The following is a 16833-nucleotide window of genomic DNA, read 5'->3' as shown; positions in this document are numbered from 1 at the left end:
TAAAAGTCCCGGCCGAAACTAGGTCAGCCCGAAAGGCAGTCGACGGCTGGTCAGCGTGCACTATGTCTCTACCGGGGGATAACTCTTGTTCGTCCGAAAGGGGCCCTTAAAGGGGCATACCCGCTCACTGGGAAATGACGCATACGAGATGAAGGCTAAATAGGCTGCATGCACGGGGCCGATCCTAATTAAAAGTCCCGGCCGAAACTAGTTCAGCCCGATGGGCAGTCGACGGCTGGTCAGCGTGCACTAGGTCTCTTCCGGGGGATAACTCTTGTTCGTCCGAAAGGGGCCCTTAAAGGGGCATACCCGCTCACAGACAAAAATGTCGCGTAATACGCTAAATAGGTTGCACCTGGCTCCGATCCTAATTAAAAGTCCCGGCCGAAACTAGGTCAGCCCGACAGGCAGTCGACGGCTGGTCAGCGTGCACTATGTCTCTACCGGGGGATAACTCTTGTTCGTTCGAAAGGGGCCCTTAAAGGGGCATACCCGCTCACTGGGAAATGACGCATACGAGATGAAGGCTAAATAGGCTGCATGCACGGGGCCGATCCTAATTAAAAGTCCCGGCCGAAACTAGTTCAGCCCGATGGGCAGTCGACGGCTGGTCAGCGTGCACTAGGTCTCTTCCGGGGGATAACTCTTGTTCGTCCGAAAGGGGCCCTTAAAGGGGCATACCCGCTCACAGACAAAAATGTCGCGTAATACGCTAAATAGGTTGCACCTGGCTCCGATCCTAATTAAAAGTCCCGGCCGAAACTAGGTCAGCCCGTCAGGCAGACGACGGCTGGTCAGCGTGCACTAGGTCTCTTCCGGGGGATAACTCTTTTTCGTCCGAAAGGGGCCCTTAAAGGGGCATACACGCTCACTGGGAAATGACGCATACGAGATGAAGGCTAAATAGGCTGCATGCACGGGGCCGATCCTAATTGAAAGTCCCGGCCGAAACTAGGACAGCCCGATGGGCAGTCGACGGCTGGTCAGCGTGCACTAGGTCTCTTCCGGGGGATAACTCTTGTTCGTCCGAAAGGGGCCCTTAAAGGGGCATACCCGCTCACAGACAAAAATGTCGCGTAATAGGCTAAATAGGTTGCACCTGGCTCCGATCCTAATTAAAAGTCCCGGCCGAAACTAGGTCAGCCCGACAGGCAGTCGACGGCTGGTCAGCGTGTACTATGTCTCTACCGGGGGATAACTCTTGTTCGTCCGAAAGGGGCCCTTAAAGGGGCATACCCGCTCACTGGGAAATGACGCATACGAGATGAAGGCTAAATAGGCTGCATGCACGGGGCCGATCCTAATTAAAAGTCCCGGCCGAAACTAGTTCAGCCCGATGGGCAGTCGACGGCTGGTCAGCGTGCACTAGGTCTCTTCCGGGGGATAACTCTTGTTCGTCCGAAAGGGGCCCTTAAAGGGGCATACCCGCTCACAGACAAAAATGTCGCGTAATACGCTCAATAGGTTGCACCTGGCTCCGATCCTGATTAAAAGTCCCGGCCGAAACTAGGTCAGCCCGACAGGCAGTCGACGGCTGGTCAGCGTGCACTATGTCTCTACCGGGGGATAACTCTTGTTCGTCCGAAAGGGGCCCTTAAAGGGGCATACCCGCTCACTGGGAAAGGACGCATACGAGATGAAGGCTAAATAGGCTGCATGCACGGGGCCGATCCTAATTAAAAGTCCCGGCCGAAACTAGTTCAGCCCGATGGGCAGTCGACGGCTGGTCAGCGTGCACTAGGTCTCTTCCGGGGGACAACTCTTGTTCGTCCGAAAGGGGCCCTTAAAGGGGCATACCCGCTCACAGACAAAAATGTCGCGTAATACGCTAAATAGGTTGCACCTGGCTCCGATCCTAATTAAAAGTCCCGGCCGAAACTAGGTCAGCCCGACAGGCAGTCGACGGCTGGTCAGCGTGCACTATGTCTCTACCGGGGGATAACTCTTGTTCGTTCGAAAGGGGCCCTTAAAGGGGCATACCCGCTCACTGGGAAATGACGCATACGAGATGAAGGCTAAATAGGCTGCATGCACGGGGCCGATCCTAATTAAAAGTCCCGGCCGAAACTAGTTCAGCCCGATGGGCAGTCGACGGCTGGTCAGCGTGCACTAGGTCTCTTCCGGGGGATAACTCTTGTTCGTCCGAAAGGGGCCCTTAAAGGGGCATACCCGCTCACAGACAAAAATGTCGCGTAATACGCTAAATAGGTTGCACCTGGCTCCGATCCTAATTAAAAGTCCCGGCCGAAACTAGGTCAGCCTGACAGGCAGACGACGGCTTGTCAGCGTGCACTAGGTCTCTTCCGGGGGATAACTCTTTTTCGTCCGAAAGGGGCCCTTAAAGGGGCATACACGCTCACTGGGAAATGACGCATACGAGATGAAGGCTAAATAGGCTGCATGCACGGGGCCGATCCTAATTGAAAGTCCCGGCCGAAACTAGGACAGCCCGATGGGCAGTCGACGGCTGGTCAGCGTGCACTAGGTCTCTTCCGGGGGATAACTCTTGTTCGTCCGAAAGGGGCCCTTAAAGGGGCATACCCGCTCACAGACAAAAATGTCGCGTAATAGGCTAAATAGGTTGCACCTGGCTCCGATCCTAATTAAAAGTCCCGGCCGAAACTAGGTCAGCCCGACAGGCAGTCGACGGCTGGTCAGCGTGTACTATGTCTCTACCGGGGGATAACTCTTGTTCGTCCGAAAGGGGCCCTTAAAGGGGCATACCCGCTCACAGACAAAAATGTCGCGTAATACGCTAAATAGGTTGCACCTGGCTCCGATCCTAATTAAAAGTCCCGGCCGAAACTAGGTCAGCCCGACAGGCAGTCGACGGCTGGCCAGCGTGCACTATGTCTCTACCGGGGGATAACTCTTGTTCGTTCGAAAGGGGCCCTTAAAGGGGCATACCCGCTCACTGGGAAATGACGCATACGAGATGAAGGCTAAATAGGCTGCATGCACGGGGCCGATCCTAATTAAAAGTCCCGGCCGAAACTAGTTCAGCCCGATGGGCAGTCGACGGCTGGTCAGCGTGCACTAGGTCTCTTCCGGGGGATAACTCTTGTTCGTCCGAAAGGGGCCCTTAAAGGGGCATACCCGCTCACAGACAAAAATGTCGCGTAATACGCTAAATAGGTTGCACCTGGCTCCGATCCTAATTAAAAGTCCCGGCCGAAACTAGGTCAGCCCGACAGGCAGACGACGGCTGGTCAGCGTGCACTATGTCTCTTCCGGGGGATAACTCTTTTTCGTCCGAAAGGGGCCCTTAAAGGGGCATACACGCTCACTGGGAAATGACGCATACGAGATGAAGGCTAAATAGGCTGCATGCACGGGGCCGATCCTAATTGAAAGTCCCGGCCGAAACTAGGACAGCCCGATGGGCAGTCGACGGCACAGACAAAAATGTCGCGTAATACGCTAAATAGGTTGCACCTGGCTCAGATCCTAATTAAATGTCCCGGCCGAAACTAGTTCAGCCCGATGGGCAGTCTACGGCTGGTCAGCGTGCACTAGGTCTCTTCCGGGGGATAACTCTTGTTCGTCCGAAAGGGGCCCTTAAAGGGGCATACCCGCTCACAGACAAAAATGTCGCGTAATACGCTAAATAGGTTGCACCTGGCTCCGATCCTAATTAAAAGTCCCGGCCGAAACTAGTTCAGCCCGATGGGCAGTCGACGGCTGGTCAGCGTGCACTAGGTCTCTTCCGGGGAATAACTCTTGTTCGTCCGAAAGGGGCCCTTAAAGGGGCATACCCGCTCACAGACAAAAATGTCGCGTAATACGCTAAATAGGATGCACCTGGCTCCGATCCTAATTAAAAGTCCCGGCCGAAACTAGGTCAGCCCGACAGGCAGACGACGGCTGGTCAGCGTGCACTAGGTCTCTTCCGGGGGATAACTCTTTTTCGTCCGAAAGGGGCCCTTAAAGGGGCATATACGCTCACTGGGAAATGACGCATACGAGATGAAGGCTAAATAGGCTGCATGCACGGGGCCGATCCTAATTGAAAGTCCCGGCCGAAACTAGGACAGCCCGATGGGCAGTCGACGGCTGGTCAGCGTGCACTAGGTCTCTTCCGGGGGATAACTCTTGTTCGTCCGAAAGGGGCCCTTAAAGGGGCATACCCGCTCACAGACAAAAATGTCGCGTAATAGGCTAAATAGGTTGCACCTGGCTCCGATCCTAATTAAAAGTCCCGGCCGAAACTAGGTCAGCCCGACAGGCAGTCGACGGCTGGTCAGCGTGTACTATGTCTCTACCGGAGGATAACTCTTGTTCGTCCGAAAGGGGCCCTTAAAGGGGCATACCTGCTCACTGGGAAATGACGCATACGAGATGAAGGCTAAATAGGCTGCATGCACGGGGCCGATCCTAATTAAAAGTCCCGGCCGAAACTAGTTCAGCCCGATGGGTAGTCGACGGCTGGTCAGCGTGCACTAGGTCTCTTCCGGGGGATAACTCTTGTTCGTCCGAAAGGGGCCCTTAAAGGGGCATACCCGCTCACAGACAAAAATGTCGCGTAATACGCTAAATAGGTTGCACCTGGCTCCGATCCTGATTAAAAGTCCCGGCCGAAACTAGGTCAGCCCGACAGGCAGTCGACGGCTGGTCAGCGTGCACTATGTCTCTACCGGGGGATAACTCTTGTTCGTCCGAAAGGGGCCCTTAAAGGGGCATACCCGCTCACTGGGAAATGACGCATACGAGATGAAGGCTAAATAGGCTGCATGCACGGGGCCGATCCTAATTAAAAGTCCCGGCCGAAACTAGTTCAGCCCGATGGGCAGTCGACGGCTGGTCAGCGTGCACTAGGTCTCTTCCGGGGGATAACTCTTGTTCGTCCGAAAGGGGCCCTTAAAGGGGCATACCCGCTCACAGACAAAAATGTCGCGTAATACGCTAAATAGGTTGCACCTGGCTCCGATCCTAATTAAAAGTCCCGGCCGAAACTAGGTCAGCCCGACAGGCAGACGACGGCTGGTCAGCGTGCACTAGGTCTCTTCCGGGGGATAACTCTTGTTCGTCCGAAAGGGGCCCTTAAAGGGGCATACACGCTCACTGGGAAATGACGCATACGATATGAAGGCTAAATAGGCTGCATGCACGGGGCCGATCCTAATTGAAAGTCCCGGCCGAAACTAGGACAGCCCGATGGGCAGTCGACGGCTGGTCAGCGTGCACTAGGTCTCTTCCGGGGGATAACTCTTGTTCGTCCGAAAGGGGCCCTTAAAGGGGCATACCCGCTCACAGACAAAAATGTCGCGTAATAGGCTAAATAGGTTGCACCTTGCTCCGATCCTAATTAAAAGTCCCGGCCGAAACTAGGTCAGCCCGACAGGCAGTCGACGGCTGGTCAGCGTGTACTATGTCTCTACCGGGGGATAACTCTTGTTCGTCCGAAAGGGGCCCTTAAAGGGGCATACCCGCTCACTGGGAAATGACGCATACGAGATGAAGGCTAAATAGGCTGCATGCACGGGGCCGATCCTAATTAAAAGTCCCGGCCGAAACTAGTTCAGCCCGATGGGCAGTCGACGGCTGGTCAGCGTGCACTAGGTCTCTTCCGGGGGATAACTCTTGTTCGTCCGAAAGGGGCCCTTAAAGGGGCATACCCGCTCACAGACAAAAATGTCGCGTAATACGCTAAATAGGTTGCACCTGGCTCCGATCCTGATTAAAAGTCCCGGCCGAAACTAGGTCAGCCCGACAGGCAGTCGACGGCTGGTCAGCGTGCACTATGTCTCTACCGGGGGATAACTCTTGTTCGTCCGAAAGGGGCCCTTAAAGGGGCATACCCGCTCACTGGGAAATGACGCATACGAGATGAAGGCTAAATTGGCTGCATGCACGGGGCCGATCCTAATTAAAAGTCCCGGCCGAAACTAGTTCAGCCCGATGGGCAGTCGACGGCTGGTCAGCGTGCACTAGGTCTCTTCCGAGGGATAACTCTTGTTCGTCCGAAAGGGGCCCTTAAAGGGGCATACCCGCTCACAGACAAAAATGTCGCGTAATACGCTAAATAGGTTGCACCTGGCTCCGATCCTAATTAAAAGTCCCGGCCGAAACTAGGTCAGCCCGACAGGCAGTCGACGGCTGGTCAGCGTGCACTATGTCTCTACCGGGGGATAACTCTTGTTCGTTCGAAAAGGGCCCTTAAAGGGGCATACCCGCTCACTGGGAAATGACGCATACGAGATGAAGGCTAAATAGGCTGCATGCACGGAGCCGATCCTAATTAAAAGTCCCGGCCGAAACTAGTTCAGCCCGATGGGCAGTCGACGGCTGGTCAGCGTGCACTAGGTCTCTTCCGGGGGATAACTCTTGTTCGTCCGAAAGGGGTCCTTAAAGGGGCATACTCGCTCACAGACAAAAATGTCGCGTAATACGCTAAATAGGTTGCACCTGGCTCCGATCCTAATTAAAAGTCCCGGCCGAAACTAGGTCAGCCCGACAGGCAGACGACGGCTGGTCAGCGTGCACTAGGTCTCTTCCGGGGGATAACTCTTTTTCGTCCGAAAGGGGCCCTTAAAGGGGCATACACGCTCACTGGGAAATGACGCATACGAGATGAAGGCTAAATAGGCTGCATGCACGGGGCCGATCCTAATTGAAAGTCCCGGCCGAAACTAGGACAGCCCGATGGGCAGTCGACGGCTGGTCAGCGTGCACTAGGTCTCTTCCGGGGGATAACTTTTGTTCGTCCGAAAGGGGCCCTTAAAGGGGCATACCCGCTCACAGACAAAAATGTCGCGTAATAGGCTAAATAGGTTGCACCTGGCTCCGATCCTAATTAAAAGTCCCGGCCGAAACTAGGTCAGCCCGACAGGCAGTCGACGGCTGGTCAGCGTGTACTATGTCTCTACCGGGGGATAACTCTTGTTCGTCCGAAAGGGGCCCTTAAAGGGGCATACCCGCTCACTGGGAAATGACGCATACGAGATGAAGGCTAAATAGGCTGCATGCACGGGGCCGATCCTAATTAAAAGTCCCGGCCGAAACAAGTTCAGCCCGATGGGCAGTCGACGGCTGGTCAGCGTGCACTAGGTCTCTTCCGGGGGATAACTCTTGTTCGTCCGAAAGGGGCCCTTAAAGGGGCATACCCGCTCACAGACAAAAATGTCGCGTAATACGCTAAATAGGTTGCACCTGGCTCCGATCCTGATTAAAAGTCCCGGCCGAAACTAGGTCAGCCCGACAGGCAGTCGACGGCTGGTCAGCGTGCACTATGTCTCTACCGGGGGATAACTCTTGTTCGTCCGAAAGGGGCCCTTAAAGGGGCATACCCGCTCACTGGGAAATGACGCATACAAGATGAAGGCTAAATAGGCTGCATGCACGGGGCCGATCCTAATTAAAAGTCCCGGCCGAAACTAGTTCAGCCCGATGGGCAGTCGACGGCTGGTCAGCGTGCACTAGGTCTCTTCCGGGGGATAACTCTTGTTCGTCCGAAAGGGGCCCTTAAAGGGGCATACCCGCTCACAGACAAAAATGTCGCGTAATACGCTAAATAGGTTGCACCTGGCTCCGATCCTAATTAAAAGTCCCGGCCGAAACTAGGTCAGCCCGACAGGCAGTCGACGGCTGGTCAGCGTGCACTATGTCTCTACCGGGGGATAACTCTTGTTCGTTCGAAATGGGCCCTTAAAGGGGCATACCCGCTCACTGGGAAATGACGCATACGAGATGAAGGCTAAATAGGCTGCATGCACGGGGCCGATCCTAATTAAAAGTCCCGGCCGAAACTAGTTCAGCCCGATGGGCAGTCGACGGCTGGTCAGCGTGCACTAGGTCTCTTCCGGGGGATAACTCTTGTTCGTCCGAAAGGGGCCCTTAAAGGGGCATACCCGCTCACAGACAAAAATGTCGCGTAATATGCTAAATAGGTTGCACCTTGCTCCGATCCTAATTAAAAGTCCCGGCCGAAACTAGGTCAGCCCGACAGGCAGACGACGGCTGGTCAGCGTGCACTAGGTCTCTTCCGGGGGATAACTCTTTTTCGTCCGAAAGGGGCCCTTAAAGGGGCATACACGCTCACTGGGAAATGACGCATACGAGATGAAGGCTAAATAGGCTGCATGCACAGGGCCGATCCTAATTGAAAGTCCCGGCCGAAACTAGGACAGCCCGATGGGTAGTCGACGGCTGGTCAGCGTGCACTAGGTCTCTTCCGGGGGATAACTCTTGTTCGTCCGAAAGGGGCCCTTAAAGGGGCATACCCGCTCACAGACAAAAATGTCGCGTAATAGGCTAAATAGGTTGCACCTGGCTCCGATCCTAATTAAAAGTCCCGGCCGAAACTAGGTCAGCCCAACAGGCAGTCGGCGGCTGGTCAGCGTGCACTATGTCTCTACCGGGGGATAACTCTTGTTCGTCCGAAAGGGGCCCTTAAAGGGGCATACCCGCTCACTGGGAAATGACGCATACGAGATGAAGGCTAAATAGGCTGCATGCACGGGGCCGATCCTAATTAAAAGTCCCGGCCGAAACTAGTTCAGCCCGATGGGCAGTCGACGGCTGGTCAGCGTGCACTAGGTCTCTTCCGGGGGATAACTCTTGTTCGTTGTATGTTTCAACCTATGTATTAAATAGGCTAAATAGGCTGAAAATGCTATTAAATAGGCTAAATAGACTAATAAGGATGTACCGTATGTTTCAACATTTGTACTACACTTTCTAAATAGGCTGATAGGCTGTTAAATAGGATAAATAGGCTAAATACTAGGGATGGCAAAATTATTCGAATAATCGAATATTCGATTGAATGGTCAACATTCGAAAAATAAAAATGATATTCGCATATTCGCATTTTTTTCTAAACGTAATTCCGCCAATATTTAATGAACTGCGAACCGCTTACTAAAAAGCAACCGAAATCACTTTGGAGTTACATGTTTGACGTGACGTTCGTCGTGTCAAACTGATAACGCGGCCCGTATCAGTGTTGATTGCGCAATGCAATATACACGCTCTAAGAAAGGCCCCGACTGTTGTTTGCCAATGGGGTGCCAATTAACTGTTTCAATTGACTGGCGAATAATAATTAAGTTTTGTGATAACAGTATGTACAGCCATTAAAATGTGTGAATTACTCAAATCACGCAATGCAATATACTAACTATAAGAAAGAACCCGAACTGTTGTTTGTCAATTAGGTACCAATTAAGGGCTTCAATTAACTTGCGAATAATAATGAAGTTTTTGTGATCACAGTTTGAACAGACATTTAAATATGTGAATTACTCAAAAGTAACAGATTATATAAATTTAACAATCATCAAGGAATCATTATTCAAATCTGAAAATGCCACCAGCCCCTTCTGCAGTATGGAATACTTTACACGGTCTGTGGATAAGAAGACCGCAACGTGTAATGTGTGTAAACTTAGTTTTACATATGCGCGGTCTGCTACAAATCTGTGGAATCATTAAAAAATAACATTCTATGACACAATGTTTTTCATTCTATTTGTGCCCGATCACAGTATCGGTCATAGTATTAGTCGACAGCGATACAATTATTCGATAGCAACGTTAATAAACAGCCTCGTATTTAGCAAACGGATATAACTTACAAACCAATGGAAATTAATACATAACAAGGTAAAATCAATCCAGCCGTTTTATGCGAATATTCGAATATTCGATTGATTGAATTTGCGAACATTCGAATACCGATATTGGTATTCGATGCCATCCCTACTAAATACGATGTATGTTTCAAGCTATTTTCTAAACTTTCTAAATAGGCTGAAAAGGCTGTTAAATAGGCTAAATAGGCTAAATAGGATGTGTGTTTCAACCTATATACTAAATAGGCTAAATAGGCTGAAAATGCTGTTAAATAGGCTAAATATGCTAAATAGGCTAAATAGGATGTATGTTTCAACCTATTTACTTAATAAGCGAAATAGGCTAAAATAGGCTAAAAAGGCTGAAGAGGCTGTTAAATTGGCTAAATAGGCTAAATAGGATGTTTGTTTCAACCTATGTACTAAATAGGCTAAATAGGCTAAATAGGCTAAATAGGCTAACTTCACACACGTACAAAAATGGTTTATTACTTGTGCGGGTTAATGTTCAAATACCTATATGCACGACAATTACGCATTTAAGCAGTTAATATATATGTAAGTATACATTTAATACCTCTAGCTCGCATGTTGTAAAACATAAACTTGACAAGCGGGAAATGCGTTTTGATCAGATGTATAATTGTTTGATTATATATATATTCCAAATTAATCGTGTAAATGAACCAGTATGTCTGGAGATGCTTAACTTCTAATAGCGGTAGAAATCGGCGTTGTTTACGTATAGACACGGGACATCCCATACGGGACCCGTGTTTATCATTGTTTGGTTAAAATACCAATGTAGACTTGATAGTGTCGAGTAAATCAACATAATCAACTCGACCGAACTACGTAGAAAGCCCATACAGTGATATTTGTACTTGAAGAAATTGTATTGATAATTGGAATTCAAAGCATAATACAATCGGACATCGGAAATACTGACTATTGAATTAATGGATTGTTTATAATTAATTTAATTAAACGACAAGACCGTAAAAATTAGACCGAATTTTTCCATAATAATATTTAAGTTAAGCAGTGTTATTTATCTAAAAGTAATAAATTGTTTTATGTGGAATTTCTATTCTTCAATCCTTGAACTTCGTTGCCATGAATTTTCATTCCGCAACCCATGAACTTGCCGATTTAATTTGGTATTTTATTAAAAATATATTTTACTTGTTATTACACATTTGCCAAACGTTTTACGGAATTTATACCGAATTGGACAGTAAGTGCCATGGCTTTTGATAAGTAAAATACGTAACATCCATTGCAGGAAAAAACATTTAAAAATGGAACAGTGTATTTTTGTCCAATTTGCAAAACTCTCACTTTGGAGTATAACGTATACTTTAAAGTATGTTAATATTAATTTAAACTTGCGCTGTTGTAAACAAGAGAACTAAACTGTAGAAAGTATAATGTAATTATAAATTGCTGACGTGCCTTTAGCCCTCGGATATATAAGGTCATTTTGTTAATTGTGAACATAATACTTAATATAATCTGGATAAGCCTTACCGATCGCGGTTGATTACAGCACAATATATCCAGTCAAATCTGTGCATTCGTCAATGTAGCATTTAGATACAATATACAGTTTCAGCGTTATCATAGGCGTACCAACATTTGAAATACACACGCACACATAAACATATATTAAGTTCGGAACACAGGCTTATAAAACAAACACATCTTCGGGCATACCTGAACATCAATCAGTCTGCAATCCGCCATGCATTTTGAACGATGCATCAGTCATTTATACTTCTCAATAAACAAGTTCAACCCCATGAGGGGAATCCCCTTGAAAAGAGAGACGGTTATTTTTAGAAATGCGTTCCTATGTCAGACATTACAAATATGGGTGTGTTTCATCTCACCATCGCATAAATTAATTACAGTTTACAAAGCTATCGCATTACTTGTAAGCCGAGCACACACAAAATAAACATATAGACTTATATTACACCAAACATGTATATTTTCCTTTTAAAGCGGGTATATACGATCTTATCAAATATTTAGTAATAAATATAAAATGTGTAAAAAACTTATTATACATATATTTCAATATAAACTAAAATAAAAGTTAAGAAGAACATGTGTCAAAAAATGCTAAATAAGCCAGATATTTAATTCTGAAATCGAAAAAGGCTGTACAGCCGAATTCGCCAGCATGTATATCATGCATGTACGATGTGAATCTAAATTTAGTTTAACGGTTCATTTGAAATTCCTGCAGCGATATCGATTCATACGACACATGAACACTTACAAAAAAGACGAATGCATCGGTTATTGTAGGAAAATAATTACGAATTATCTTCGTCACAATCGGCTCGGTGCGCTAATTTGTATTTGCTGTATTTTATGAAATTCGTCTTAAATGTATCATTTTTCTTGCAAATTGTGTGTTATTATAACATATTTGTATCAATATTTTACAATTCAGCACATATAAAAATCGTATATACCCGCTTTAAAATGAAAGGTCACTTTCGATTTCAAACTATAAACAATGAGTTTAACAGCGGTTTATTTTAACTATTGCATAACCTTCGCGTTTCACGTAGAATTCGTACGCGAAAATAATAAATCCTTACCATAAATGACAAAATTTGAGAAAAATAGTTCATAATAATATCACAATTAGTTCACTTAAACTATACACTTCGTAATAAGACGAACATGTCCAAGTGGTTATTTCCCCTATCGATAACAGAAAGGTAAGATATAAGTAAAACACGGTCTTTTTATCGTTTCAACCTCTGTGTAATCCTAGTCGCAATAGCAACCACGCCCCGATGGTTGATTCGAATATTTCGGTAATAAAACTATGTTGATATTAGGTTTTAGTTTAAATATAGTAACTTGTTCGTGTTTGACTGTAAACTATTTATTAAACGTTAACGTATGGAAAAGGTTAAAACATAATGAATTGCATACTATACAAAACGCTACATAAAATAAATCCCGACCCGATAGGAATGTTTACTTGTGAATGTAGTGGCTACAGTGTATTTGTTTTGCGAGATAACTTCGATGAAAAGTGTGATAAAGTATCACCATAAAACGAAAGCATTTATCTAGAGGTTCAAGATTTCAAAAGTCATATGTTTTGTAAGATTGGTTTTACTTAAGCGTGTTGTCGTTCAACGATAAGCCGTACTCATTTTAAGAAACGGCTTCTCTTATGGATCTAGTCACCGATATTAAATGAGTTTTATTTTTAATTCGGGGCTCTTTCTATAATTAGTAAGTGGAGATTATTTTTATAATATTGAAGCGCGGGGTTATTTATATGGTATTGTAGCATGGGGCTGTTTCTATAGAATTGTAGCGCGGTGCTTTTTCGATTATATTATAGCGCGCGGTTCTTTCTGCAGTTTTGTAATGGTGGGTTCTTTCTGCAGTATTGTTGCGTAAGGCTCATTCTGTAGGATTATAGGGCTCTACTCTTTCTATAATATTTTAGCACGGGGTTCTTTGTGATGTACTGTCACGCGGGGCTCCTTCTTTATTATTGTTGTTAGCGGCTATTTCTATAATATTGTAGCGCGCGGTTTGTTTCATTGTATTGTAACACCTGACTCTTTGTGCAGTATTAAGTTTTGTACCCTTTATGTAGTATTGTAGCGCGGGGCGCTTTCAATAATATTGCTCGCACTGCTTTTGCTATAGTTTTGTATTGCGGGACTCTTCTATCGTATTATAGCTCGATGATTTTTGTATAGTATTGTAGCACGGAGGTCTTTCTATAATATTTTAGTGCGGGTCTCTTTGTATAGTATTGTAGCGCGGGACTATTTGTATAATATTGCAGCGCGGGGATCTTTCTATACTATTTAATTGCGGGGCTCTTTGTGTAGTATTGTGGCGCGGGGTATGTTCTAAAGTGATGTAGCTTAGTGCCCTTTCTGTAGTATCCTAGCGCGGGGATCATTCTACAGTATTTTAGCGCGGGGCTCTTTCTATAGTATTGTAGCGATGGATTCTCTCTGAAGTAGTGTAACGTCCATCTTCTTTCTTTCTAAAGTATTGTAGCGTGGAGCTATTTATGTAGTTTTGTAGCGTAAAGATCTATTTTAAGACTTGGAGCGCGGGATGCTTTCTTTAGAATTGTATTACGGGATTATTAATATAGAGTTAAAGTATGAAGCGTTCGTTTTCTATAGTATTGCAGCGCCGAATTATTTCCATCGAAATGTTGCGCGGGACTCTTTATATATAGTACTATAGCGCGAGATTCTTTATTTAGCATTGTGGCGGGAATCGCAATTTAGTACTACAGCGCAGGGAGCTTTCATGTAGTATGGTATAGTTGGGCTTTTTCTGTAGTATTGTAGCACGGGACTCTTTCTGTATTATTGTAGCGTGGGACTCTTGCTTTGTTAGGTAGACTGATTATTGTGAGTTGCTTTTAATCCAGAGATCTCCGTATAATTCAGTTTATCCTATATGTATAGAGGCCTTACTCTGATCCAGAGATCTCCGCAATACTATAGAAAACGAACGCTTCATCCAGAGATCTCCGCATAGTTCAGTTTAACCTATATGTATATAAGTCTTACTCTGATCCAGAGATCTCCGCATAGTTCAGTTTATCCTATATGTATAAAGGCCTTACTCTGATCCAGAGATCTCCGCATAGTTCAGTTTAATCTATATGTTTACAGGCCTTACTCTGATCCAGAGATATCCGCATAATTCAGTTTAACATATATGTATATAGACCTTACTCTAATCCAGAGATTTCCGCATAGTTCAGTTTAACATATATGTATATAGGCCTTACTGTCATCAAGAGATCTCCGCATTGTTCAGTTTAACCTATATGTATATAGACCTTACTCTGATCCAGAGATCTGAGCATAGTTCAGTGTAACATATATTTATGAAGGCCTTACTCTGATCCAGAGATCTGCACATAATTCAGTTTAACATATATGTATATAGGCCTTACTGTGATCCAGAGATATCCGCATTGTTCAGTTCAACCTTTATGTATATAGGCCTTACTCTAATCCAGAGATATCCGCATAGTTCAGTTTAACATATATTTATATAGGCCTTACTCTGGACAAACCTGGGTTTTCCCATACCGAGGATCAGTTATCAGGGTCAAATGCATTTAATTTCTTAATCTCATTGAAACCATTTAGAGGCCGTTTCCTGATTGAAATCAGTATTTAGAGAACCGTCATATGTCGAAGATAAAAATTCCGCTGTACACAACTTGCACTACCGATTGAGCTACATGTAACGAGACCGCTCCTTGCATCACACGCAATATGCATCCAGGCCATACTGCGTAATCAAAAGTTTGGATTGCGACTGTATACCATTATGTAACAGAGCATGCGCGTTTCAATTTTGAGCTGTTGGAATTTCCAATAAAATTACCCATACGAGTTACTACGTATTCTTCAAATCTTTTGTGCTGAATTCTTAAATGAGCAAGACAATTTGATTATGTGTATACACCGTTTGAATTGATACAAATGATTCGTATTGATATATATAACGGATTCGTGTAAGTTAACTTTCTTTAATATGTTATTTATTAGAACTTAAGTTGTTCGAAATATATGTTAACATATAACCATTACTTAAGTTTAGGAATGCTAATTTGCACAATTTAAATAAAGGGATTTTTCAGAAAGTTTTGTTTTTCAGTCATAATATTCCGTTATTTATCATACTACTACTACATTAATCTATGCCTGATATAACGAAGTCTGATATATTTATTTAATGGGTGTAGACCATATTACTTGGGATCAACAATACAATTATCCTTTCTGGTACAATATAATTAGATTCTACAAAAAACAAACAGCTTGATACCAATAATTAATATATTTTAGAAAACAAATACAACAAAAACCGCAAACAACATATTTCATAATTATTTAGCACATCATATTCATTGCGGCTAAAACTGAAACGTTGCATCATGTTTTAATTGCGTTTCATTTTAAATAGGAACGTAGCGGTATGATACACAGAAAACAGCAATCCTCGCCGTCTTTTTATTCTAAGCCTCATCTGATATGTTACACAAATAACAGGCAGTAACACATTAATCTCTATATATTTCAGACTAGAGCGACACTAGCAGTTGAGTAAATTTAAACAGCAATTCTCATACTCAGTTCGGGCTAACATTGCGAATTATTAACGACTAAGTGTCTTCATCTGAGCAAGCACACGCATACATACAACACATCAGAGCAAGCACACGCATACATACAACACAGCAGAGCAAGCACACGCATACATACAACACAGCAGAGCAATCACACGCATACATACAACACAGCAGAGCAAGCACACGCATACATACAACACAGCAGAGCAAGCACACGCATACATACAACACAGCAGAGCAAGCACGCGCATACATACAACACAGCAGAGCAAGCACACGCATACATACAACACAGCAGAGCAAGCACACGCATACATACAACACAGCAGAGCAAGCACGCGCATACATACAACATATCAGAGCAAGCACACGCATTCATACAACACAGCAGAGCAAGCACACGCATACATACAACACAGCAGAGCAAGCACACGCATACATACAACACAGCAGAGCAAGCACACGCATACATACAACACATCAGAGCAAGCACACGCATACATACAACACAGCAGAGCAAGCACACGCATACATACAACACCATATATCTGTAAGAAGTGGGTTCAATGCATGTGCGTAAAGTGTCGTCACATATTAGCCTATGCAGTTCGCACAGGCTAAGTAATGACGAAAGTTTCCGCTTTTATGATATTTTCTGTTTAAATAAAGCATCTTCTTATCAAAAATCCTTTTTAGGCGGAAGGACGCTTTGCGCAAATGCATTTAAGCCCCTTTTCCCAGAGCACGTTCCATATTGGTTTGAAATTCGGATAAAAACTTGTGTATGATAATGAGTAACTTTTGTTACATATTGAAATCAATGGAATAATTGCGATATGCCTTTTTCAATTGTTAATGATTATGTATTTAATTATCAACCGTTGGCATATGAAAAATAGTTTATCTTTATAAATCAAACAGGACTATTTTAAATGTAATTTCCTAGAGTGTATATGCGTGCGATAAGATGATTCAATCAATGAAAATCTCTTTACTAAAGATGAACATAGTTCGCCTTTCAAATATAATGTTATTTTCCATATGTTACCATTAATAGTTGCATTAGAAAAAGCATTATTTATTTTTATGTTAATTATG

The 16833-nt window shown here is 44.9% G+C and overlaps 2 protein-coding genes across 2 annotated transcripts in view; both read right to left on the bottom strand.

Annotated features, from left to right (window-relative positions):
- LOC127867041 (uncharacterized) overlaps positions 1-16833 on the bottom strand; it is a 151211-nt gene that overhangs the window by 50254 nt on the left and 84124 nt on the right. The gene's annotated exons all lie outside the window — the stretch shown is intronic.
- LOC127867047 (uncharacterized) overlaps positions 1-16833 on the bottom strand; it is a 147208-nt gene that overhangs the window by 50254 nt on the left and 80121 nt on the right. The window lies entirely within an intron of this gene.

The sequence above is a fragment of the Dreissena polymorpha genome, chromosome 2 (assembly GCF_020536995.1).
Source record: "Dreissena polymorpha isolate Duluth1 chromosome 2, UMN_Dpol_1.0, whole genome shotgun sequence".
Lineage (NCBI taxonomy): Eukaryota > Metazoa > Mollusca > Bivalvia > Myida > Dreissenidae > Dreissena > Dreissena polymorpha.
This window is presented reverse-complemented; position numbering and strand designations above follow the sequence as displayed.